A 27,564-nucleotide genomic window follows, 5' to 3' on the forward strand; every position below is an offset into this window, starting at 1 on the left:
TGAAGGGATGGATTCAGGAGGTGTTTTAGCCACAATTAAGGTGTCTGCCAATGAGCTTTTTCCACATACTTTACTTTCTACAGAAGAGGTTCTTTGAAAGAACCAGAACAAAAAGATTGAAAGCTTAAATAAGAAAGAAATACAATATCTTTCTTTGATTCAGTTTTAGAGTGGAGATATTTTTCAGAGTCTGCAACAAAATGGTTTCTTTTGATTGCTTTATAGCTGCTTGTAGTCTAACTTTTCTGATTGGGCCACGTTTGCCTCAGGTCTTACTGGCTTTCTTTTCACTCAGCAGTGATGTTCTCTTAGAGAACAATTGAGTGGTTACTTTTCATGGGTTCAGAAAGGGCTAATGTGTTGACATTTTGCAGTCTGCTGTGTAGATTCCATTTGCAATGAATAAATACACTTTTTGCAAGATGGTAGCAATCTTAAACAAAATGTTACAGTGTTTAGAAAAAACATTGTAATCTTTCAAGTAAGGTTAGTGAAAGAAATAAATTCCTAGCGAGGGGCACTTGACGCTTGGCTGATGTTTCTTATATATGTTGGCAAAAGCTGCAGAAGTGGTTCAGATGTGACTCATGAACTCAAATAGTGAAAGGTCAGGTTCAGTTTAAATAGTTGGTTTGCCAGGGGAAATCACTGATGAATATAGCCTTGTCTTCTGCATGTCCCAGTTCCTCGTACTTGCATATCTGGACAATGCCATGTTTGTCTCTGTTCTGTGTTTCTTAGTGCAAGCAAAGCCATAGCTTTGAATTTCCTTTGTACAGGTTAGATCTGGGTGAAGTTGGTTGTGCTTTAAGGCTTTCCTTCATCTCAGACTAATTCAGCAAGGGCCAGAAACTTGTTTTAATTGCATTTCTGATCTATGACTCAGAAAACTGATAATTGAGGTGTGTCTAACGAATGTATGGTCTCTATCGCCCTCTGTTGGACATTCTTTTACATTACCAGAACAATAATATCCTGTGTTACAAACCCATTATTTATTTTGTTCCCAGGATCATTGTTTTTGGTTAGTATTTTCAGCTTACCTTATCCTTAAGAGGAAAAAAAGATGGCAAATGCTGATGTAATAAAAATTATTCAGAAATATAGTAAATAATATGATATATGAGATGAAATAGTCTTTTAAAAAACCTGAAGTGAAAAAGCCCAACAAATTAGGGTATTTCATCATAAGAACATGTTGTCTGTCTGTGACACTGTCATAACTGGCACATATACTAACCCAAGTACTACAAAAAAAAGCTCACTTTTCATTGAAATGATTGTGTATTTCCTGGTCTAGTCTAGACTCTGAATCCTAATGAAATTAAAACTTCTTAAAAAAATTAAAATACTTTAAAAATAAAACTAGACAAAGCAGGAAATATCACCCATTGGGTGATATTCTACCTATGTAGAAGAAAGAAGTAGAACAATGATCTTGATAATTAGTTGCCTTATTTCTGTGTAAGTTTGGTTTTCTGCACACTTGAACAATATTATTTCTGATGGATTTTTTTAAGTGAACAAATGTTTTCATTGAAAGTCCTATTGAGTTCCACTTCTGTTTTTCAATAGTTTTTATTTGGTGCCACAGCGGGTTATTCTTAACACATATGCTCAGAATATGTTTCAGTATTATTGAGTAGATGTTGTTTTTTTAAATACATTGCTACTCCTCTTCTAACCCTACATTTTGACAGTGCTGTTAATTTAAAGAGTGACTGCCAATGGGACTTCCTTCAACTTGCTATTTAGTCACCAGTGTCAGTTTCCTTCCTTCAAGATTTTTTAATTCTTTTGTGTGAAATGAGTGTATCCTTATATTTCTTCTGGAGACAATGGGTTGGTCCTACTCAGTAACTTTTAAGCTTAGAAGAAAAATTGAGAGAGAATATGGAGGAGACTTTAATAAACAAGGTATGAGAAAAGAATGTTCTTAATAATTTTGACCTTGCCCATAGGCTGAGAAACTGCCTCTAGGGCAGAATGTTGCATGTGTTTTAGCATGTGTCTGGGACACTCCCACTAGGAGAAGTCGTCCCAGCACCTGGGCAGGAGTGAGCACCCACTCGAGGCAGTGTTGGAGACAGAAAGGTTGCTCGGGAGCTGTGAGAAAATTGATTTTGCAGAGATGCCGGTTACCACGCGGGGGCGCGCTTTACAAGGGATCATTGAGCATTTCACCCAAAATTCTGTTCGGGTGGGAACTGTAGGTACCTCTCAAAGGTGCGTGAAACAACTATTTTCTGTCTCCTGATTTTTATATTACATTTTCTCTTGCAATGTAGTTTATTTTCATCTTCCAGATAACTGCTGACATTAATAGAAAAATATCTAAGCAGTTTTAAAATGCACACTGTAACTTAAGTAGCAAAATGATTGGTAATAGAGATTTTACTTGCCTAATACAAAAAGAGTGCATCAGATATTGAAAACCTTGCAAACTTTCTAGGGAGGTAACTTGTGTCAGCTATAGGAAGCATAGCCAACCATGCTAAATCTCCCATCAGAAAAGCAGGATGAGGCAAGTAGCTCCTATTGGAACTGTGGTGGTGTGTGCTAGTGTCCAGGTAAGAGAGCTATAGATGATGTTATTGTTTTAAGTTAGGGAACTTTTAATGGCTGTAGGATCAGAGTGACAGATCAGGATACTGAGAAGTGTGTACTTCCAATAAGTTAGGGTTATTATCTTAACTGATACATGTTGGGATATAGAGTAGCCCTATGGTTGTTCTTGTAAGGTTATAGAAGCTGTTTTCTGTAGGAATTTCAACTTACCTGTGCAATATTGATTGCTTACATTGAAAAAAGGTCCAGGGTGGATTTGGAGTTTTTCTGTGTGTGCTTTCTTAAAGTTGGAGCCAGACTTCCATCCCTTCTCTGTCCTCTTGTGTTTACTTTGCAGGTTCTTCTGAGCATACAGTGCTAGCTTCTGTGAAGCTTTTCTGCTTTTTCCTTTGGCATTACTGTGTTCTTTTTTAACACTACTAATATAAGAAAGAACCAGCTCTCTAGATTAACAAAACAGAAGCAATAGATACCTATATCTGTCCTTCACCTGATTTACAAAAAATGTCTCTAGTTTCTTGTTCATCTTGCTTGGTTGTATTGGAGGGGGGGTGTATTCTTCACTGAACAGGAACTTTGTAAAGTTTTCTGCCATGAAATGGAAAGAATTTGACAGCAACCTTTGTCCAATGGAACATGGTCTGTGTATCTGGATGGCTCTCAGTTCTTTGGTGGTAGCATTGCTGTTAGGTACTGGGTGAGTGATGAATGGTGTAAGGTGTTGTTTGTATTTGAGAAAGACCAATTTCAGGAATTGTTTCCAGGTGCTTAATCTTACCCTAAAAGCTGTCCTTGAAACAGTGCATGGCTTACACCGTTTATACCATGGGAGTGTTGAGAAGATGCATGCTGCTGAGAATTGTCACCAAGGCTTTGCCCAGGATATGATTGCACAAAGGATATGCTCTGTGAAAGTGGAAAACCAGATCATGGAGCCCATGGCATTCAGATGCTGAAATGCATTGTGGAATAAATGAAAATTCAATCTCTTGTTTGTTCATATTCAAGGCTTGCTTTTGTCTTACTGTTTTGTTTGGTTTTTATCAATAGTTACTGAGGACACAGTGGTTTGAGCTCAAGACCCTTTTTACAGATTAGGTGGGATGAATTCAAGGAGGCTCATATTGTGTAGGTAGCCTCTGTTGAAAGCTTTTTATTTCCAGAAAAATTGCTCCCTAAAATATACCAGAAATGTGAAAAACCTATGACTACAATAGAACATTCTCTCCTTCTTTCTGCTTTTTCATAAATACCATTGTGATTTCTTGGCTGTTGGAAATAGGACTCTTCATTGTTTCTCTTCATAATGACTTGCTAATGCCAAGCTCTGCATTGGGAAACACCTGCCAGGCATTAATAAAGTGTTAATGGAAGAAACAGGTTCCTGGGAGCTAAGAAATAACTGCTTATTGCCACTTCTTCCCTCTGTCTGAATAGTTTTTGTTAAATGTTTTACAGAGTGAACCTCTATGAGGTTTCTTGGCCACATGCTCTATAAAGTCTTTTATCCTTCTGCCATTTATAAAGCAACAATGAAATTTTTTGGTGTATGATCTTTGACCATGGCCTAACTTGTTTCTGATACCTGGATACACAGGAGGGGTAACCACCACATGTAGAACCAGTGAAAAGATAACTCTGCTGCCTTTGAACTGATACGAAATCTGGTGGTAGGTGGCTGTGAGTAGCAAATATTCAAGTTCAGACAAAATGACTAAGCACTGCATCTGTGTATTTGTTCTTTTCCTATTGTCTAGCAGCCTCTTGTTCTGAAAAGACCTCACAATCTAAAGGATGGAGCTCCTCACTCTTCCATGGAGCTGATGCTGAATCTATAGTTCTGCATCTTCAGTTTTACTATAAATGACCCAGTAAAACAGACCTTATCAGGATCAGATGTTGCTCACAATGCATTTAACATTTGAAAAAAACAAACAAAATCCCAAACCAACCAAAACGGTATTACAAAATATCTTCATTCTGAATGGTTTTTAACTGCTTTTATATATGCTACATACTTAGCACATATCTTGGAAAAGGTTTGTTTTGCTTCAGTTTGAGGCAAAAGTAGGTGCTGAAGTGCAGCATAGGATAGCTAATCCAGATTCTGGTTCTTTCTGTGCTCCACACTCTGTTCTCCTGTCAAATGTGGTCAGTAATGTCTAACCTGCCTATTAGAAGCAGCTTGAGATAACAGCAAAGTAATAGAGTGTTGTGTACCTTTATTTTGTTCTTATTTCTGCAGTTTTTAAAACAATAATTTTTCAGGTGTGGATGTCTTTATAAAAAGGTAGAATGTAATCCTTATCTGCAGTATGCCTTTGTCTTCATAGATTGCCTGACAGTAGAAAATACATCCCAGCTTTGAGCGTAATTGTGTCACTAGAGAAATTGTTCTGAAAGCAAATGCTGTTATCTCTAATGATTAAGTGACACAATTAGGGAATTTTATTATCCTTGAGTTATGCTTCTCTTTGAACTAGTTTGAAAATTATGTTGAAAATGATAAATCCAAAGTAAATCTGAAAAAAATCTGAAATTTTCAAGAATGCTGGGGATAGCAGTGGAGTAGAAAATAAAACATTGCATGTTGTTGGGCCTTGATTTTTTCTGACTAAACAGCTTGATATATATCAGATTGAAAGTGAAGTTGGGTGAATAATTAATGAATAATTAATTATTCTCTAGGTTGGAATAATTAAATCACTCCAGTTTAGTTTTAAAGAAACAAGATAAAGTCCTGTGGTACACTGGTATAAAAGGAGGCTGTGAGTGTTCATGAAGAAACATTCAGTAACACACCAATCCCTTCACATAGTTGTTCATAAAAAAACCTGAACTCATGGTCACTGTTTTTTTTATGAAATACTGGCTTTCTGTGATGGAGAAATTAAGTGTAGACAAGAAAAAGGGTGTTTGGATAAAAGTAGAAAATAAATGTGGTCTCAGCTATTCCTTTTTCTCAGTCCCTTGCCAAGTATTCATGGATGCACTCTAACCAAACAAGCTATGGTAGCCCATAGGAAGATAGATTGCAGCGCTGTCCTGCATTCACAAAAGAGGAAACCAATGAAGAGCTGTGTACTCTGTATCATGGGGGAGGTGAAGGGTTTGATGTCATGTCTTTTATGCAGAAATTACTAAGATGTACTTAATGCCTTTTAAGTAACCACTAGAATCAAACCTGTTTTGTGTTACATTACAGCAGTTCAAAGAAAAAAAAAAACCAACCAAGAAATTTCAGCCAGTTGAAATACATTTGATTTCAATGAATTTATGGGAAAGCAGTTGTAAAAGAGAGTCATGTAGCTAGTGCAAGACCCCTCTTCTGAGGTTAAATAGCAAAAGGAAACAAAGTAATTTAGATTTTATTGTAAAGAAACAAAGAGGGGTGCAGCAGAAGTAATGTTCTGAAACTCACATTTAAGGGATCTGTTAAACACCTGGACAAGCAAGCAGTGGGGAGAAAGCTATTAAGAAGGGGACTGGCTGCATAAGTATTCATCCTTGTTCTCCTATTTAGAAGAGGGGTGAAAACTGTGTAATTACTCCTGCAGTATAAATGATACCTTTTACTGTTAATTGGCTGAATTATGTTCCTCATCCTAGAAATGTTCAAGCCATTTGACTTTCAGCATCTCATTGTGGTGGTTAGCTTGGAACTCCCAAAAAGGGCTTACAGATTCCTCTCTGCAGAATACTTAAAAAGATCCTTGGTTAGCTGCCTGAAAGTAGAGATTGCCAGCAGACCCCCCCAGACAGGTGTTAACATGGGAGCATCTGAATTGGGCTTTTACTGACCATGTGTTCTATGGCAGTAGAGGCTCTGAATGGGCAGCATCAGCTTTGTACCACTGACCCAGAAAAATTCTGGAAAGGGAACTTGCTTACTGTGGGGGTGGGGAGGGTTATGTCATGCACAAAAATAAAAATGAAGAAGCTCTTCTTGAATTTATTGTTGTCTGCTAATGTTTATACTAGAAGACTGTCACTGTAAATAGTCACAAATTATGTTATCATAATAAACATAAGAGCAAGGGGAATAAAAAAGAATTGTACAGTATTAAAGAAAGCTTGTATATGACATATTTCATGAGAATTCTCCTTTGGTTGTGTACTTTCTCTCTGCTTGCTTGCATGGTGTCAGTTACTAGAATTTGACCTATAGTAGAGTTGGAATGTGCAGTAAAACTTTAAGTTACTATATATTAAAAAAAAAAGACATGTGCTAAAGACAGCTTATTAGCAGATTGTTGCATTCTCATGGCAGGTGGGGTCATGAAGTAGAAGGGGGCCTATTTATGAACATTTGTGAGTAAAAATAAAGGCTTTCATGTGTGAGGATTTATGAGGTGAGTGCTAAAACAATAATTGAAACAATAAATGGAATTAGTATTTCATTTTAATTTGATTTGTTTTGTTACTTTCTCTGTCACTTTCAATCCATGGTGCTTCCTGTGATGTCCCTGGTCTGGAGATCAGGGTTTTTTCTTTGTTTGCACTTGTACTCCCTTGTGCTAGCAGTGTTAGCTTTGTTGACTAGTGATATTTCAGGCCTCATCTAAAAGTCAGAGTTCTTAGAAATACAGTCTGGAAGTGTATTTACTGCTAAAGGTTTGTTCATCTCTCTCTTTTTTTTTTTTTTTCTTTTTTCAATACTCTTATACTTGGTGACAGGTGAGTATTGGTAGTATTTTAATTATTGTTACCACTGATAAATCACTGATGAAATGAAAACTTTATTACGATTCAGCAATTTCAGGAGCTTCAGAATTTAGGCACTAGGACTTTTTCTGTGTTAATTACAATAAATGATCAGAAGCCATTAACCCAGAAGTCTTAGTGAAAATAGAGGAATTTTTAGAAAGCGGTGACAGTGCAGCAAAATGTTGTCTGACCTAAGCTGATTTTTACTAAGGAGCCAAAGAGTAAGTTAATGCTTAATTTTGTTTTGATGACTTTTAGGAGCAAATTGAAAATGCTAATAACTGTAACAGAATATTCCAAAATACCTATTATTTAGTCAGGAAACTGAAACAGCAATCTTGGAAATCTACAGGAAATTAAGTATTTAGGCTTTGTTTTCATTTAACTACATTATATTACTCTAGAGCCTGGAATGGGTCCAGTATGTTTTTAGGCACTTCTATTAAAACAAAGATTACAATTTTGGTAGACCAGGATAGGCAAACTTGTCACATGAATAAATAAATCCTTGGGAAGAAGGTCCATAGAGGCTCTAGTTGTGTGTATATATCTATTTTTCTTTTTGTGCAGCACTTGCACCCACAGATATAGATGCACCCAGAGCAAATATTTGAGGAGCTGTTCTGTTTTAAAATATGCTTGAAGTATGACTTACTCTGTTAGACCAAAACTGTGGTTTTGGTAACTCTTGAGTTAGGCAGGAGCTATTGTGTTGCTGTCTCGTGGAGAGACTGAGTCCCTGGGCTGAGCAGAGTGGCTGCTTGGTTTCTTCAGAGAGCTGGTATGGATGCAGATCCCTATTCCAGCCAAAGTATCCAGGCTGCTCTGCGGTGGATTTCCTGTGGGACCTTGGATATTTCATTTACCCTCTGGTTGTTGTTAGTCTAGCATTCTGCAAGGGCACTGAGTGTCTGCTGAGTGTGCAAACCTTTTTTTCGGACTCTGCAGCCCTGTTAAGAACCAATTTTTATAACCAAGGTGGAGCCCAGTAGTTTTGTGACTTCCCTCCCTTGGGTGGTTTGCCGGCAACTGGTTCTCATCTCTTCCATGTGATACATCTTTGTCCCAAATGTGTTTTTAATGTCCAGGTTCTCCACCTCAAAATGAGAATTATGTGGCAAATCTTTGTTTCATAGGATTAATGTGATTTGTGTGTCCTAATGGTAGTGAAATGTATTTAAGGCCGAATTAACAGCAGAGTGTTGTGCTTTCTGTAACAAGCTGGGGTTTGTGTAATTTATGTATATTTTGACCATATTCATCTGCAGGAAGTTGTGCTTTACCTTTCAGCCAAAGAAAGGTGTGGGAGAATATTCTCAGGGAAAGCAAGAATCTGAGTCTTAACCCTTTGCTGAGACCAAAAATTTGAATTTTTGTGCAGCAGCTCATGTTTACAAGATACAATTTAGTTTCACAGAAGTCTATGCAGAGTTCCCTTCAGTTTAAATTTCACATTGCTTAAGCTTTCACATTAGGGTTTTGAGCTTCTTTCAAAAGTTCAGAATAAAAAAGTATCCTGGATGCCATCTGGTACAACCTCAGTCTGTGAAATTTAATAAGATTAGAGATTGGAAAATGGTGTACAGCTAGATCAAAATGAGCTTGTTTAGACTATGCTGAAATTGAATTTTTAACAGAACCCGAAATCATCCAGATTTTCATATGGCTTCACTCTGAAACTACCACTGAACAGCTCTCTTTTTTCTCCCCACAAGTGCTGGGGTGTCTTGACTTTTGAAGTCCTAGGGAGCAAAGTCACATAAATGTATGATAAATTAGTTTTTCATTTAAAGTAATGTAAAGTCCATAATTCCATGTTTGCTGAGAGAAATCACAAACTGACAAGATCACACTTAATGGCTCATACTTCACAAAGTAAGTGATGTGAGCTCAAAACCTTCTTAAAAAGTCTATTGGTTTGCAAGCCCATGCCCTGTTTTGGCATCTCAGACATTTTATTATTGCAACAACAGATTTTTCCTATTTGCAGAAATAACATCAAAACTTGAACAAAACAGAGATGTGACGGTATTACATAAGACTGACATATTTAATCCTTTTTATGGCCACAGGCTTCTCTGCAGTCACAGGACCATACCACGTTCTTGCTGATGAAGAAGCAATCCAGTTTTCTGGGGTTCTGATAGTACAGTGTCTTTGAACAAGAGCATTTATACCTTGCTCTGTGAAGTCATCAAAATACCTGTGAATACCTTCCTGTTCTCTCTTTGTAACATAGTAACATGTAACTCTTAGAACTGATCTGTTCAAAGCCTCCTGTAAAAACCTACTTGAGCACATGCATTAAAATGGATCAATTTTACTTTTAAAGTATGATGTATTTAAATGTATCAATAATGTTTGCCACATGACATTGTTGGCTTCTAGTTTGAAGCAGCTTAATGTGGCACCTAGGTGCATTTCATGAATTGAAAATGTGGTCAAGGTTGAAGTTGTTGTGTCCACAGTCAAGCAATCCCAATAGTTCACTGGGAGTGTTTTAGTGTAGTTTGCCTTGTGTGTAGCTTTTACAAATTTTGTGAAGTGGAAATCAGAAACATACATATATATGTATCTCATAACAAGGGAAAGATAAATTTGAAACCAAAATGTGTTTTCTTCTATAAAATAGAAAATGTTTTTACAGACATTGCCTTTCTCTTTCCATACTAGAGCTGTGCCTATAATTGTAGTAACTGCTCTGTACCAGGCTGTTGACCTTGCAGAAATCAGAAATGTCAGACTTGTTAGTTACTGATATTGGACTGTTGGTGATGCTATTTATATGTAGTCTGGCTTATTCTTATCAAGGTCATGAACACACAAGGAACTGTGGTGACAGAGGTGGGAACGTGCAGATCAGTTTGGTTCCTGTGTAAATATGAAAAATATCTGCAGAATTCTAGTGAGCAACTTAAGAAACTAGTTGTGACTAAAAGCAGTCCTCTAGTCCCAAACGTTTCTGTGACAGAGGCATTTCCCTTCCTGTCTGTGCTTATTCCCTGTACTCCAAACTGTAGCAGGGTGCGAGCCTTTACACACAAGTATAATGTATTTCTGTAGATGTTTCAAGTGTGCCTTGGTGGTATTTTACAAAATGCAAAGTGGAAGCATTGCTTAGCAGAACATTTTTGAAGAGGACTAAGTTTCTGCTGTGATGTTAAATGTATGTTCTTGCAAAGGAGATGCTTCTTCTTCAACAGTATCTTGACATAAGATCCCAATAAATGAATGTAGTCTTGTTTTCCTAAAAGGCTGTTTCCCACCATATCTGTATGACTGATTTGTACCCTTTGGCACACACAGTTTGACCCACTTATGTAGAGTGGAAAGTGCAATGAAAAGACAAATTGGAATTCTTTAGTTGTTACTTACTTGGTGATTTTGTTGATGATATTCAGAGCAGAACCAAATCTAGACAGTTCTGTCATGGATTTGCAGTCACAAAGGTAAGAAAGAGCATTCTGTGGAGGAGATAATGGGGGACTTTGGAGTCTTACACAGCTTGGGTAGTATGAGAAGGAAATGTTTGTTTCACACACGTGTGTAGTATGTGCAGTACAGTAAATATCTTGAAGAAAACATGGCTTTAAATCAACTGCTGTTTGCTAAGGTTAGAATGTACTTAGGGCTGGATGTGGGACGACATTATTGCAGATTCCCCAGAAAACAGTAACCACCTGTGATTATGATGCTTGTTCATGTCAAGTAGGAAATAATGCAGCCTGGAATTGCTGCAGCTAGAGACTCAAGATAATAGGTTTGCCTTCCATTTGCTGTGGGTGAAGGGTTATACAATTACTGTAGTTCTGTTCCTCATTTCAGTAACTAGCTGTGGCTCGAATATTGATTTTACTCATATTAAAAAATTAAGTTTCCTAAAAGAAATCAACCTTTTGGCAAAAAGTAATCTTTTTAGAATAGCTCTTAATTTTTCCGTGAGCTTTCATGATCCAAAACAATATGAACAAGAGGCAGCGACACTGTTCTCTCGAGGAAGAGAGGTAGCTGATAGGGGAAAATTGAGTAAACATACTTATTAGAAGAGAATCCAGGCCTGCATCTCAACAAATTCTGCAGCAAATTGATCCATTTTTAGCAATTTCATTGCTGCTGAAAGCCATTTCAGGCAAAAATTAATTAGTTTCATTAACTATTGTGCTGGAGCTTGAGATGGTGATCTTTTGAAGAACAACAACAACAGAAAGATATCTTGAACCTCTAATTTCTCCATCTGGTCCATCAGGATTCAGGACACCTTTTCTGTTGTTGCTGAGGAAATTGTCACTTCAATGAGAATACTCCAGGCAACACGTTGATTATACTGGAAAAGCATCTTGTTTTGATTGGTTTGGTTTTTTTTCTTTTTTTTTTGTTTTGTTTTTTTTTTTTCCTTTGGGATGCATTTAATGGTGAATTGTTTACTTTTTGTCAGGTTCTTGGTTCTTTGTGATCAGACAAATTTTTAGAGTGATGAATGTCTCTGCTGAAGAGAACATTATTTTAGTGGGAAACAATGAATTTCTTGGAGCTATCAGTAATTCTGTAAAAACAAATAAGTTTTATTCATGCCTTGAAATTCAGTGCAATAAACATGCATGAATTTCTTCTGAGAGCATTACTAGCTAGTATGTATTACATGACTTCAAAAAGGATGTGATTCAATGTAGGGTTTTGGGTGTGCCTCACCTTCCCCCTGCTTCTGGTGCCATTTGACTTCAGTGATTCTACATTGCTTAGATACATTTCTGTATTTTAGAGACTACATTAAGCTATTTGATCAATGCTTGAATCATCTTGAGGTAAAAGTTCTACATTTTTGTCTTACTGAATATTTTTCTTCAGGTGGTTCAAGCCAGATGTACCACACACACACAGAGGTAGTCCTTTATGTGAAGTAGAAATGTGGTTTTGGTTTTCATAATTTTCAGTGCCTAAATGCAAAGACCACTGTGTCTGAATTTACCTCAGCCACTGCAGAAGATCTCTTTGGGGTTTGTGTTGATAGACCAGATCTCATTTTGTTATGGTTGTGTATGTGACCAAAGTTGAAGAACTTGGCTAACCTTTCCCACATTTTTTAAAAATAGAAGTCCTCACATTCATGCAGTTATTTCATGATTTAAAATTCCCATCAACAGTGCACGTAAAAAAAAGGTTTATCTTATGTGGTAAAATAGTTAGAAGGACTGAATGTGAAATATCAAGAGGTATGAAAGAATAGGCATTCACTAAAGCTTATTTAAATGAAATGTGGACACAGGCAAATTGGTCCCTAAATCTGGGGTCTTAATATCAAAATATTAATTTCAATGTGTGCTGAGAGGGAGGAAACAACTGTTAAAATATATTCAGGTGGTCTTGCCCGGCCATTGAGTATTATAAGGAAGTGTCATCTCGTTGTTGTGCTGAATGGAGGAAGTGCATATGCACTGTAACAGTATTAGTGTCTGAATAGCTGGCTGATTTTAGAACCTTAAATTGGCATGGTGACCTGCATGGAAGCATCCTAAAATATCTGTATTCTGTAAGACTAGAAAATAGTCATAATTGTATATACCTCCTACCGTGGCAAGGCTTCATTTTAAAGGGATTGTTGCAGTTTATGCTCACATTTCAAGAAATGGGGCATGACTGAAAAGTCTTTGACCTGTGGAAATCCTACCTGCATAAGGATATTGTTTTACAGCCTATAGAATTTTATTGAAACAAATGAATTTTATTACTGCAAGATTTGTTTGTTTAGAGTTGGCTGTATGTGGCAGATGCAGTTTATCTTACGTGCCTGAAGTTTGTGAAGTCCCTTTGCCAACACGAAGTCCCAGTGTGATGGACATGACTTCTGAACTCTGGAATGTTTGCAGTGGACTCCTGGACTGCTCCAAGGTCATTCACCTCTGTTATGGACACTAATGAATTTGTACAGCTACTGAGGCTAGACTGGAGCTTGGAATGGCTTTTGTAGGTTTGTTTCCCCCACCTGGTACATTTATAAAGCTTAAATTTCTATTTTCTAGGAGATCAAGACATTTTTTAAAAAGTTACTGTTTTGCAAGTAAGTACTTGCATATTGTGATACACACCATGGATACTTTACTGCTACTGTTTATGCTGATGGAGACCAGATACTGGATAGAACCAATTAAACCAGTCCAAAAGGAGATTATAAGCAGCAAAGTTAACTAACTGCATCTTGTTGGATTGTAAAACGCTAGACTTCTTGTGTAGGGCTTTTTAAAATGTGTGCTTCCAGTTCTTGCTTAACCTTTCAATTGTACCAGATACTTAAAGCACTGGACATTTCTTTACTTTTCAGGAGCCATTACAGCAAAGTATGATGTATTTTCTGTGAACCTAATGTATTAGGAGTTTAAAGTCTTGTGTTTCTGTAGTTATATTAGTGAAAACAGTACTTAAGAAAAGCTTCAGGCTTATTTTGCGCTATGAGTCATTGTTAAAAAATGGGTTCATCTTATTTGTTTTCTCCTGCAAGGCAGCTTTGCTGAGTAAAGTTTAAGTATAACTGAAACTTGATCCCTCAGAAAATGTGTTCTGTTTAGTTGTTCTTCTAATGTTAAACTTTCTGGTAACCATTTTATAAAACCACATAAAAATTTTATCTATCAGGTTTTTGTTCATTTGAACTGTCATGTCTAAGTGCCATTCTGAAAGAGAAATAATTATTCTGGTTTTATAAGATAGAAAGCTTTTGGGTTTGTTTTTGTCACAACCCTATTATCTTCATCTACCCTGATTGTTAGGAAGCATGAGGAGGACTCATCAGTCTTAGAAAATTCTCACTCCTCATGTATGTTTAAATCATCTTAACAAGATGAATGAAACCATTGGCACTTCATATACTAGAGTCAGCTGCCTTTGTCACTACTCTCTTTTGAACATCTGTGATGCAAAGGGGAGGAAAGTCCTCAGTTTCACCATTTTGTTCCAGCCCTCAAGTTTTTCTGTGTCTAACTTGCTGTAGAAGTTTAAGCTGCAGGACTGAATTCTTGATTACAGCAGTGCACCTTGTTGAAATTTTATTCCAAATTTAGACTTTGTATACATTGTTCTAAAACTATTTAATATAAAGTTTAACCCAGTAGCAAGTGAGGGAGGTGTCAGTGCTTAGCAGCATTGGAGTATTGTATTCCTTAATAACTGGATAAATTACGAGAAACAGCATAAACACACAAAATGCTTGCAGCTTTTCTTTTACTTATGATTTCTAACAACTTTAATGAATGAATATTCCTAAAAGTGCTCAATTTAGGTTTGAAAGTATGTTGGTAGAATTCAATAATTGGATTGCCAGCTAACTCTGATTGTTGGGACTTTCTGTAAAGATAGCTAAATTATTTGTTATGTTGTGCATATTTCCTAGAAAGCTGCTGTGCCTTCTTACAGCTTTGCTGAACATTTGTCCTCCATTCTGCTTTTTTCCTTTTTTAAGGGCTTGGGACTGGGCCAAAAAGCACAATTATGCTTACATGGACCTTGATTTTTAAATGCATGCCTAACTAAGCAAGTAAGCAGTCCCATTAAAATCAATGGGATTAGGTGCATATTTGGAGTTAGGTGCAGGCTTAAGTGCTCTGATGAATTGAAGTTTTATTGACTCACTGAGTCTTGTAACACAAGAAAGCATTTCTAAGTACAGATATACTAATGAAAATGCTTAACTAATGTATCTCACATGGATACAATCAGAAACACATATTTAATAGGGGAAAAAGTTACAGTAGATAAAAAAATAGTTAATGACATAGAATCCTTGAGGAATAGTGCCCACTGCTATTGCACTGAAGTAGGAAGTACAGTATGTGCTGCATTTTTTTGTTTATTTCGGTGGGAAATAATTGCAGCCAATGAAACACAGAGTTGTGGCGGCAGTAGTTTATCAAGTCTTGAACAGCATCATTCCAAAATCTGGCAATTACTCACATGGGACTTTTGGCTCTGTATTTTTACTGGATTTCTGCAAACTAGCAATTTCCTTGAGTGATCTTACTTCTGAATGTAACATTTTCTTTGCCTTTTTAGTGGTTCCCAAGCAGAAATCTGTATTTGGGTAAACAAAGCAATGCTGTGACTGTTTTCCAGCAAAAATAGAATTCATACAAACAATAAAGCAAATAAATCTGTTTCTGAACTGGAGCCTTTGAGAGAGATCTCACAGCCATGTAGTGATTGGCATATCCTGTAACAGCGAGATGATGTAATCAAGGCTGTGTTCATTTGCAGTCAAACCCATGCTTTGTATCTTTTTTGTACCAAAGCCTTGCATGTCAGTCAGCCCTCAACCTTCCCAGTTGTGGGAGCTCACCTTTGTCTGTTGACTTTGAAATAGTGTCACATGATTGCTCTGATTGTGCGTGTGGCAGGGAAACAGCCGACTCTGCTTGGGAGGGGAAGGCCAAAAGCCATGACAGGACAAGGAGAGCTGCTTTATCCCTGCAGCTCCTTGCTGTCTGCTTCTCTCTAGGAATAAAGCAGGAGCACTGGCAGGGCACAAGGAGGCAGATGAAGAAGGAACCCATTGTATCCAGGTTGCTCAAATAATCCCAGATAAGGATATAAGAGATGTTTCCATACCCAAATTTTCTCTGTTGCCCTGGCATGATCAAAATAAATATTGTTCAGATCTTTGCTCATATGAGCATTCTAAATCGTCAGTTTGTGCTTGTGCACATACTGTGAAACCAGATGATCTTTTCTTAATCTCTGAGGACTTGGTTTTTCTGTAGACCCTTTCCCCCCTCTAACAAGCCCATTTAAGTAACTGCACAAGTTTACAAGCAAAATCAAGGAACTTTGCAAAGCCCTAGAAGGTCTTTACTGGTCTCATGAGGGCAGTGTGCTCTAGTTTGAGAACATCTGCTGTACACAGTATCAGGTAGTATGTAATTGAATGCTTTTCAGATGCCAAACTGTCAAGTTTTTTATTCCTGCTGTAACGTAAAGTTGTAACTAACAAATAACAAGCCAAAATGGACTGAATGTTTTGATACTGTTTAATTGCTCTTTGCTGCTGTTTCTGACTGAATTTTTCCTTTAGGAAATAAATATTCCTTTAGGGAATAAATAGATTTGTGCTAAGGCTTGTGAGAACAAAGATGTGTTTGAAATCACAAGGTTTCTCTTTTTTATATGTGTTTTCTTGTTTTGACTTGGGGACTTGAGAAGTTTAGGGAAATACATGCATTTAAGTTTTGGGATTTAATAGTGAAACACAGTAATTCTGTGTATAGCAAAGAATAAATCACGTTTTACAAATTCTATTTGTGGAGTGTTAGAGGTGTAAGTAAAAGAACATAAGCAGATTTTTAATCCCTTCACATACTCCCAATGCCAGACATTAATCTAAAACAGTGAATTTTGCAAAGGTACCTGCAAAAGTAGCATCAGGTTTCAGTGTTCTGATAGACTCAGTTGTTGTTTTTCTGGGTACTTTGTGTCATGTAGTTGTGCTGCAAAACAAGTAGAGCAGATAAAATTACGTCTGTAGGGTTTTTTTTACTTGTCTGAGACTAGAATGTGTAAACCACTCTTTTTCATTTTAAGCCTGTCTGTTTCCTTGGAGGTTTTTTTTACTTGCTATTTTGGGTTGTAGTTTTGAAAATACTTTTAGCACAATATAATTTATCTTGATAGTTTTGGACAGTAGCTGAGTAATTTGATGTCAGTGTAGCTATTTGGTCTTTATAAATGTCTTCTGTCCTAACATTCTGACTTCTGAGCTTTTCAGTAAATCACATTTAATAACTGCAGCCTGTTCTCTTGGACTGGCATATTTAGGATTCCTGCTGCACTATTCCTAATGATTTTGATGAAAAACCAGGAAGCCTGTGATCAGGCTTTGTTGAAATGAACTTGGGTTCAGAAACACTCTTGGGTGTTTTTGGTAGTTGTAGCTTGTGTGGTGGAGCCCAGAGGATGACATGTCTGGCTGCAATGACATTTTGTAAAAACATTTGGAGGTGCAAGAAGTGGGAGAATTGACAGTATTTAAGAGTGGTAAACTTCATAATAACCTTCTGCTTTAAAAACCTCCAGAACTTAATGGATGGTGTGAAAGCCAGAAGGCAGTTATACATGCACATTTGTTGAATTATTCTTCTTACACTAAACATAGTCTTATACTGTGATTTTGGTACAGTGAGTATTGAGTTTGTTTCCATGTCCTGATCCAGAAGGTGATGTGGTGTCTCTGCAGAGAGATTTAATTCAGAAGCTTTCTTTCCTGTGTTTTTACTTCCTTTTTTCCTTTTGTTTTTGTTTGAGTCTCTTGTAAGATAATAGTTAAAGTTGCACCCCTGAGACTGAGGTATGCATATGACATCCAGTCAAAAAATTTTCAGCCAAAAGCCTCAGGCGCTCAAATAATCTACTTCTAGCTTGCTTTGAAGTAATCTTTTGCCATGCTTTTTGGCAGGCAGATACAAGGTTTTTTGGCTCATGCTCCTTGCCATGCAGAAGCTTTGTAGCCACATGATGCTGATCCTGAGTGTGCCTGGTACTTTGTCTCAGAAAGGCATGTGGTCCCACTGTTAAATTTTACACCTTTCACCCTTGCTCTGTACAGGGAAATTTGGCATCTGGTGAGTTTGAAGGAGGACAGACTGAGTTGCATCTGCTGCAAAGTATCATGTAATTATTTCCTTAGAAGTAACTGCATAGAAAAAATTGCAAAATATACCATCTTTGTCTGTAAGGCAGCAGTACTCAGTGGAAAACTGTAAGCAGCAATCCTTGTGGTGTTTGTGTTGAGTGGGTGCACTGATTTATGAAAATCTTTTGTGGAAGCTTTTACCAGTAAGCCTCAGTTTTCACATGGTGGACAAGTATTTCAGCAGCTGTGCCTAGGGCTGTCATCTAGAGAATATTACGGTTCTGAAAACATTTTAGCATGCCTGCCCTCTACTCAGGAGTAATTAATTTCTATAATAAGGTTTTAGAAGGCTTAGTTAGTAGTTTACAGTTTACTGTGTTCAGGTTGGCCTTTTTGGAATCATATGAACCCCTCAGTGACTTGAGTCTCTGGTTAATTCCTTGGCACCATTGCCAGTGAACCTTGTGTGGAGAAACCTGACTCCTGGCACAGGAGGATTGTGTATCCCAGAGCTGGTACAGCTGCACAGAGCTCAGGTCAAGCAATTTAGCAGGAGTGACCTACATCGCTGTTTGCAGGGCTGCCTCAAACCCTCCAGGGGCTGACGGTACCCGAGAGCAGGAGGAGGAAATTGGCTCATGTGTTCTCCTCAGTTCTAAGAATGCTGTTAAGGAAAGCTATGCACCCATAGGGTGGGTATGTTGGAAATAAAAACCCAGATATTTTTCAAACTTTTGACCCCATAGCATTTAGTGCATGCTTTTTTATGTCGAGGACTCTTGACAGTTTGGGTTTTTTTTTTCCCTTTGAAGATCTTTTTTAGGGACAAAGAAAGAATAAGAATTTGATTGCATACAAAATGTAAAATGTCATCAGGAGTTCATTTTGAACACAGTTGCAGATTTCCTGCACAAACTCTTTTCTCTTTATCCAACTGAGCATTTGTTTTTCAGTGCTATGCCAGCTGTAATAGCTCTGGGCATAACACGAGTAAAAAGTCTGAGATTTTTGGAGATGTTCCTTTTGGAACAATGGTGGAAGCCATTTGCCAACACAGACTTGACCCAGTAGTTGTTAGTTTAGCTTGTCACAGCTAAATTATGTTTTGTACTCAGAGCAGATCCCTTGATCACTCCCTCGGGGGTCTCTGCCTTGCACAGCAATGCGTGTGCTGGTGAAGACCTTCAGCAACCTGGGAGTTTGGGGTCCTGAAGCCACTGGTGCCTTGCGTGAAAAAGTATTCCAAGTACTTGCTCATGAATGCTTTGTTGGGATTTTGAAATACTGAACTGAATTGCTTGCTGGAAAAGTAGTTTACATTTATAATTTAAAATTTTTTATTTATTCTCAAAATAAAGAAGTGCTTACTCTCCAAAGAGTAGCACTCTTAGAAGCAAATCAGAAATCTAATGCTGAATACGTGGAACAGTCATTTTTGAGCAAAGGATGCTTTTAGAGATGTTTTTACAGTTTTGTTGCTTTATGGGGGAGATTTTCTCAAAGCACTGGGAAAGATGAACACAACAGATGTGCTGACTTGCACTAGGATCTCTGGTTTTTTTGCACTTCAGGTGCTTTTGAAAATTTCCCCAAGGACAAGGTGGGTTCTTGACTAAATGGATTTCATCAACTTCTCTTTGGATTTGCTAAGCATTAAATATTAATTATTGAAAGTAGAATGTGAAATTTAAGATGAAATTTTGCATTTGGAAATCTTTTGTAGCAGTGCCTTGTTTAATGAGCAGATCTTTTAGTGAATTGAAAAAACTCAAACCTCACAGGGTGAGCTCCAGTTTTCTACTTGTCCTTTTCTTTGATGTCAGTGGCAATCCCTTGAGGATTGTGAAGAAAGCATTCTTAGGAGCTCTGTGGCTCAGAAGTGCATGTCCTGATTCTGATCACTCTCACTGTCACCCCTCTGCTCCCCAAAGAGGAAGGGCATTTCTGTGAAAGTTGATGCATGTTTAGGAATGTCTTTTTCTGTAGCCATTGTATCTGCAGTCTGTGTCTTACTGCATGGGGAAAATGTTATTGCTACCCACAGATTCTGTCAGGAAAACAATGGAAAATCAATATCATTTTTAATTACTTGATAAACTACAGATCAAGGCCTTTCATTATTATAATGGTCATGAAATATCATGGTTACAGTACTTGTGTCTTTTACAGAGAGAAAAAACCTCTTTCAAAATTGTCAGTAGAGAGAATCTGGCCTTCTTTGTATCTAGATGACAAAGGTGTTATAGCCTGGTGCACAGTTTTCGTATTTGACATTCTTACTTGTAAAATAACTAATTTAAGGTGTTCAGTTGAGTTTTGCAAGTATATACTTTTATTGTTTTATGAAGGGTGGTTCTTAAATATATTCTTTAATTTTCCATTTTAATTTTTTTGTTTTGCCCATTTGGTAAGCATTTTAAATCATGACCTGAATAATTTTATGTGATCTCTCTCAATATATCCTGAGATAATCACTTCAAAAGTATTACTCCAAATGTCTCTGCTTGGATACAAAGTGCTCATAATAGGCAAACAAATGGATGTTACATTCCTATTTCACAGGATGTTGAGAAGAGACACTTACCTGTGAGTTCACACTAAAGCAGTGAGAGTCTTCCTCTAACCCATTTAGTTCATCATTACACTTGTCTTCCAATATCTCCTCTCAGTTAATCAGGGTATTAGTCAGAGTCCTTCTCCTCCCACTTGACTCCCATCTTTTCATTATCAGCTTCTTCCATTCCATTGTCAAGTCTGAGCTTTTGTTACTAACAAGTGTTACCCCTGCTGCAGTAGGTGTTCTCTGGCCTCTCCTCATCACTGCAATGTCAAAAGTCCTCCAGGAATGTTTTTCATTTTAGCCAAGGGACCACACAGCTAGAAAGAAATCTGCACAGGGAATAAGAACATAGTGCAAAAAGAATATAATCCTTTGTTTTGCCATTTTTAATCGCCCTTTTCTGTGCACGCTTAGGTTTGGCAGGAATGTTCGTTTTTGCAAACTTGCAATGCAACTGCACTGCCTTCTTGTCTTTCCACAATTCTAAGAAACCCTTTATTCACTGTTTCCTGGTTAGGTTATCTTCTGTCAGGGGATGGGTAGTGGATGCCTTCATGATTATGTTTTTATGTAGTCATACTGGTTAAAAAGTTATTATTCTATAGACAGCTACCTATTGTCTACAAAAACAACATTGGGAATAATCTGTAAAATATCTTAAGCTAGCCTGGCTTTGGAAAGTCTAAAGCATTTATTTTTTTTTTGATGGAGCAGGGAAAAGTGATTAGATCACACCTAATTAAAATGTAGAATTTTTACTAGCTCATGACCAGCTCAGATGTTTGAGTTCAATTAAAAATATTTAAAAATATCTAACATTTGTTGCATTCATATTGTACTTAAATAAGCAGCAATGACATCAGATGTCAGCCTGAATTTATGACATTAATTGCTATTATAAGTTGCTCTCCTGACCTGTATATTTTCCATACTAATCCTGACTTTTGCTGGAAACTGAATGAAACTATAGTTAGCTGTTAAAACTGCATAGCCAAAAGCAGAAATCTGATTGGTATAAGACCATATTTTATAAGTATTAGTCCACAGTTTAGAAACAATGTGGTGAAAAGTCCAAGTTTTGAAAACAGTGATAAAAAAGTTTATATGTGGTAGACCAATCAGTGTGGGTTAGAGCAAACAAAAGCCATGTGCCTGAGTTAGCCAATTGCTCTGTCAGCCTGACAACATGAATGCCATCAGTGTATATTTCTTAAACAGATGCTAAACTGTCCACAGTGTTCTAAGTCTCTTCATTGCTGAGCTCTTTGCTGCTTAATAAGTCAACTGAATTTAATCTTGCATGAAGTGAAGTATCTTAAATGTGCAGTGTTGTGCTCCTTCTATTAAGTCAACAACTGCCCCAGTGATACTGTGTAATCCTGTGGATTTCAGTTGAAAGGTTGCCTAGTATTGCCTCTTTAGTTCCTTAGAGTTTGATGTTTGTGCCAGATTTTGTTCTGTTTGTTGAATAAAAGAATGTAGAACACAAGACATGAAATGAACACAAATATCAGACTACCAAGGAAAAGAAAAAGTTGTTAATGTATTCACAACAACCACTTAATTACCCATTAAAGTAGTTGGCATAATTTTTCATACTATATTAGTAGAAGTATATTCAATAGACATTCAGTGACATCTGTCTGAAATGTGCCCTTCCTTTTTTCAGCTATTACAAAGAACATTCTGTTTAGCTTTCATTTTGGTTTGTTTGCATAGTGACAGCAGTCTAAAATAATTTCCAGCTTACTTGCATATGTATATTAAATTTCCCTAGTGTCACCAGCTGTTTGATCACAGAATCATAGTAGCTGTCCTTGACAGATAGTTCATGCAGAAGCATATCTCAAGCTGTGTAATGTGAATTATAAATCAATCTCTTCAGTTTTCTTGGTTTGTATAGTACATGCTCTCAACAATATACATTATCTTGCACATATAAACTGTCAGCATCAAATGTTTGGAATCTGTATTAACTTCTGTGTAGGACTCAAAACGTACCTGCATAAGAAGAGAACTGGGGATCACCAAAACTGTTTTGGTAAAGAAGTTGCTAATAATTTTCTAGAGAAGTGGTATATAATTTTTTCATATTGTTCTGAAAATCTTTGCAGAACTGTCATTATTGCAATTACCTGCAAATAACTATTGGGCTAGAAGAAACTCTTGCAGAAATAAGCAGCCTCCATGACTAAAAGAATATTGTACAAAAGTCACGAGGACATTTGCATGGCTCTCTAATAAGGAAACAGACACGTGAGTCGTAAAGACCTGTGGAGGCTTTTCTGTCACTTCCATGGCAACAACTGCACAAAGACTGTGAAAGAGGGAAGCTGTCATTGTTGAGGGGGGATCTGGGCACTTTAAGAACTTGTGCTTCTCATTTCTCTCTTCATTTAGGGATTGACCAGAAGGAATGTTGAATGTAAACCCACTGTAACTTTGGAAGTGATGATTGGAACTGCATCTTCAAATCAAACTATCACAACCTAGTAGTTTTCTATATATGTTAGATTTCTCTAAAGTTCTCTAATTCTCTAAATTCACTAATATCTCCAAAATTGTGAAATTTGGTCTTCATTCAATGCTGGTCTTAAAATCTAAACTTGATTTTGAATTATATTTGTATATGGCTGTCCATCTAGGAACACAGACAGCTCATTTCCCTTGTGCTTAGGTGTAAGCACAGAGTCCCTGACCATTGCCATAAACACAAGATCCCCATTAGCCCTTCTCATATGGCACAATGAAGAGAGGACAGAGGGAGCTTTACATGCTGTGTAGCAACAGAACATGAAGCTTAACAGAATTGCTTCTCTGTACAACTGCATTTCTTTCTTATTGTAAAGCTAATTTAAGACAAGCCTCATTTAGGGAAACCAATCCCGAATCCTCAAGTCAGAGGTGAAAGAGACACATTTGTAAAGAGTTATTTGCCTCTGGCTGAAAAAATACTAAAGGTAGCTGCAAAGAAAGATTGAACTCTAATACAGCAGTTCATAACAAGTATTAAAGCCCCTGTGAGGAATAGTTTCATACTGTCTGATTGTCATGTCCGACGTTTTTATTGCACAAGTGCTTAAGGTGCTATACTTCTGCCAACACACAAATGAATTCTTTCTAATGTTTGCTAGAGGATATATGGTCAATGTCCTGGTAGTTTGTATTATTTTACTGTGGAGTTTTGAGCTTGATTTATGCAGTTCCCTGGCTTAATTTTTAAAATACCAGAATTGTCCACTTAATTTGCCATAAGATATTTTAGTTATAATGGTGAACCTGTGCATTTTTATTCCAGTATGTGTTTTCAGGAATGAGTATTTTGTCTTAGTTTGAACTCTTAGATCACTGCAGGCACACAAGCGCACAGAATATTCAGTGTTCACTAACTTCTCTTGTATGAAATACTGATTAGAAAAAAAATGTGTTACATAAAGATCCTCACTTTCATGTCACATGGTGGCCAGACACAGCAGCTGAAACCCACATTTAGAAATGAAAACATTTTAATATAGTGAGAGTCGATAGACATGCATCAAAGTGAAATGTTATTTTTGTAGTGATCACCAGGCTTCAGACCTCCCAAGCTAATCATAAACTTTCCAGGCCAATACAGCTAATTTGTTCTCCTATTGCCACTGGCCTCCAACTCCCTTTCCAAAGGGAGACGTCACACTTGCTGCTAGCTAGAAAATTAGCAAAAGGCCTTCTATTTCTGCTTTTTTCTTCAAGCCTGTTATGTGCGTGATACTTCGGTTGTACATACAGTGTCTATGGGTGTGTCTTAGATGTATTCCTGAATAGAACGTGGATGAGCTACCCTCTCCTTCTCTCAGCTTATGTTGCACAGGATACAGCAACCATATGTTCAGGCCTCAGCTCTTCCTCTAAATCATGCCCTCCTTTCTTCCTGGGAATGTTAACCTGGGAGAGTAAGAGGGGGTTTTGTGTATTTGTCCAGGCTATCCAGATGTAGAACATTATGCCCAGTGTTACAAAACAGTGAATTTCTACAAAGTTACACCAACCATTTTTACTTGTGTGGAAAAGGCACTTTGAGATGCAGAACAGGTATTCCGGAGGACAGCTTAAGATGATTAAGGTTGCCAGATTGCATCAAGTCAGTCTGGTCAGAGCTGCTTTGAATTGGCAGATGCTGTTCATCAGTGTGTCAGCAGGCTGGAGTTGAACAAGATACAGACCCTAGAGGTGCTGAACATTTGCAGTTCTCTAAGAAAAAAAAAGGCAGAACTGGAAATAGCACCAACCAAATGAAAGCCAGTCTGAATCTCTGTACAGGTGATGGTCAGAGTTAGGCCCCTCTGCTGACAGAATACAATTCCTGTGATACTTTGGTAGCTCTATCTGTTACTGCTTACATGTTAAATGGGGCACCCCTGAGTATGCTTTCCTTTTGAAGCTTAAATAAGCTTTTTATCATTATGATTTCATTTTTCTTCAGCATTTTGATGGGTGAAATGAGCACATTTTAATCAGATAAAGAAGAGAGCTTTGTGTGTAGCATGTGCCTATAAAACACTGTAGGTTCAAAGAGCAGATGAGTGTATAAGTTGGACAGAGGTCCTTGATATCAATTATTAAAAGAAAGCAGAATTCATCACAGATAGAAGTGTAGAATTTTTATTTTCTCAAAAATATTTCTGAATATATGTTTAAACTCAGACTTGAATGGAATTTTAGTTGTAAAGGAAAAATTACCTACAAAGATGTATTGTAATATGATTTTAAAGATTTTGATTTTGCTGTGATTTCTTTTCCAAATGGAGACGGAACCAGGTACAATTTTAAGATTTCATAGCCTATTATATGAAATTATAGGGAGCTAATCTAAGAATCTTGTGTCTGCAAAAGTGTGTTACAGAAGATTGGAAAAAGTAAAATCAGTCTATTTCAGAAGCAGTGTATTTATACTGCTGCTGTTGTATTGGATTTAATTGTGTGGAATAGGTGGGTTCACATGCTCAATATATTCCTGGGAATTCCTGTATTCCAATGTCCCCACAGACTAAGCAAGTGTATGTTCAGAATAAACATTGATTGATGTGAGTAGTAATAGTGGCGGTAAACTGGGGTGTGCTATAGCCTGATTGAATTTATGGCAGAATGCAGAATTAGATGCAGAATTGTCATGCATTGCATAAAAAAGTCTCCTCTAGAGCAAATTCATCAGAACTTAATTTCATATAAAATTAAGAGTTTGTATTTCTTAAGCGTAATCCCAATTCACTTTTCTGAACTTGAAAGTAATTCAAAAAGAACTTCCAGCTCAGAAACTTGTTGCAAATCTGTCAGTTATACACATACTGTACAAAGTATGACCAAGATGGGTGCAGCATGCAATACTTTCAAAGGTTTGACTCTTAGAAAAATGTTCTCCATAGTCTTACTATAGCCCAAGTAAAAACAGAGCTACCTTAAAATAATTTTTCCAAACTTCTCTGTGGCCAGCTGATCACATCTGATAAGCTAGTAACAGTCTGTATTGCAGAGCAACTGTTAGCTATGTTTTCTCCTTGTGCTTTAGGAATTTCATTGATGAGTTTGACTTAAAGTTCTTAGATGCTTAAATGCAAGGAGAGATTTTGCTTTCAGCTCTTTTTCAGAATCACACTTTTGACAATTCTTTTGTCCCTTCAAGTGTAAGATGCACCATCCTGTAACTGATCAAACTGTCCTGTTCATTTTCAGTTTGGAAGAAGAATGTCAAATTAAGCATAATAAAGATGTCTTTTGGATTAAAACCCAATATATTCTTCCAATTGAAACACTGTGTTAGAATACTCATAACATGAAGTTGCTTAGAGAAGACATTTGTTAAGGCAGGGGTGTCTGTGTGTTGGTTTTTTTCAGCCATATAATGGACAGTCCTTGCTTCCCACTATTGTATCCAACTAAAAAAATAGTTTTTTTTAGTCTAGAGTTACCCTTTATGGTGCTGTTGTGGAATATTGGTTTATATATTTCTGTAGGGATTTTTTTTCCCTTCTAATTTTTATGCAAAATGACCAGGTGATAGCAGCAGACTTTCTCAATTTTAAAATTTGCTGGAAAAGCTATATTTGATTTCAAATCTAAACCTACCCATCACTTTGTGTTCCCATGTAAGTACAAGTTGTTTTTGTAATATGGCTATTGTGTGAAGGTGAAAACTAAGTACTGCTGTTGGATTCTCCACGCGGGTCTCTGTTTTGAAAGCCCTGCTTGCCAAAGATGTTCTTGTACTTAAATAAGCCTTATGGGTAGGATAATATTGCAAGAGGAATGTGAAGGAGCATTAATATGGCTGAGTGAGGCCCTATATGTTTTCCTTTGAAATATCTTCCCTGCTTGCCAAACCGCCTTGGCAGGGAATAGCATGAAGCCTAGATGGGGAATTATGGATGTGTCCTGTATTTTTCTCCACCATGAAAGGAATAGTCTGTGGCTCCTACACAGATTGAAAGGCAGTGGTTGAAAGTGTTGGGGTGGTAGGACAGACGTACTGAAGGGCCTAATTGGTAATCTCCTAAAACACCCTCAGATGCTGATTATGCTCCGCCTAATAATACATAGAATAGGTGATCTTGCATCTAAAAAACTTTTCTCTTCTTAAATATATTGTCCTTCTAGATATGGATATGAGAATATTTACTAAAACTAAGTATAGTATCTGACTTTGAAGCCTTCACAGTTAAAGTTTTTAAGAGGAAATTAAAAAGTCAATTTTTTTTTCCTAGAAAGAAAGGTTACCAACTTGAAATCCAGTCCTTACTGAACACTTTCTTTAGTGTCTCTAGCTTGCAAAAAAATCTTCATAAGTTATATTACATGTCCTAAGAATAAGATTTTAAAAATTTTTTTGAGACAAATGCCTAGTATTCTGTGGCAATACTTAACAATAAATATTCTCATTCAAAGAGTAGTACTTGATTTAATTCTTTGTCTGTTTGGCTTTGGATGAGTAGTCACTAGGGTTCCATGGCAGATTGAATTTGTTTAATGCCATTTATTGCCACATTTTAGCCTGTGTACTAAAGTATTGTCTTGACCCACTTGCACATAATGTGTTTAGGAATTTGAAACATTACATATTTTGTATGAATTAGACTTCTGGTCTAGC

At 37.0% G+C, this 27,564-nt stretch overlaps 1 protein-coding gene across 2 annotated transcripts in view; it reads left to right on the top strand.

Moving 5' to 3' along the window:
* Positions 1–27,564, top strand: part of THSD4 (thrombospondin type 1 domain containing 4) — a 243,561-nt gene that overhangs the window by 110,195 nt on the left and 105,802 nt on the right. The window lies entirely within an intron of this gene.

The sequence above is a fragment of the Vidua macroura genome, chromosome 12 (assembly GCF_024509145.1).
Source record: "Vidua macroura isolate BioBank_ID:100142 chromosome 12, ASM2450914v1, whole genome shotgun sequence".
Lineage (NCBI taxonomy): Eukaryota > Metazoa > Chordata > Aves > Passeriformes > Viduidae > Vidua > Vidua macroura.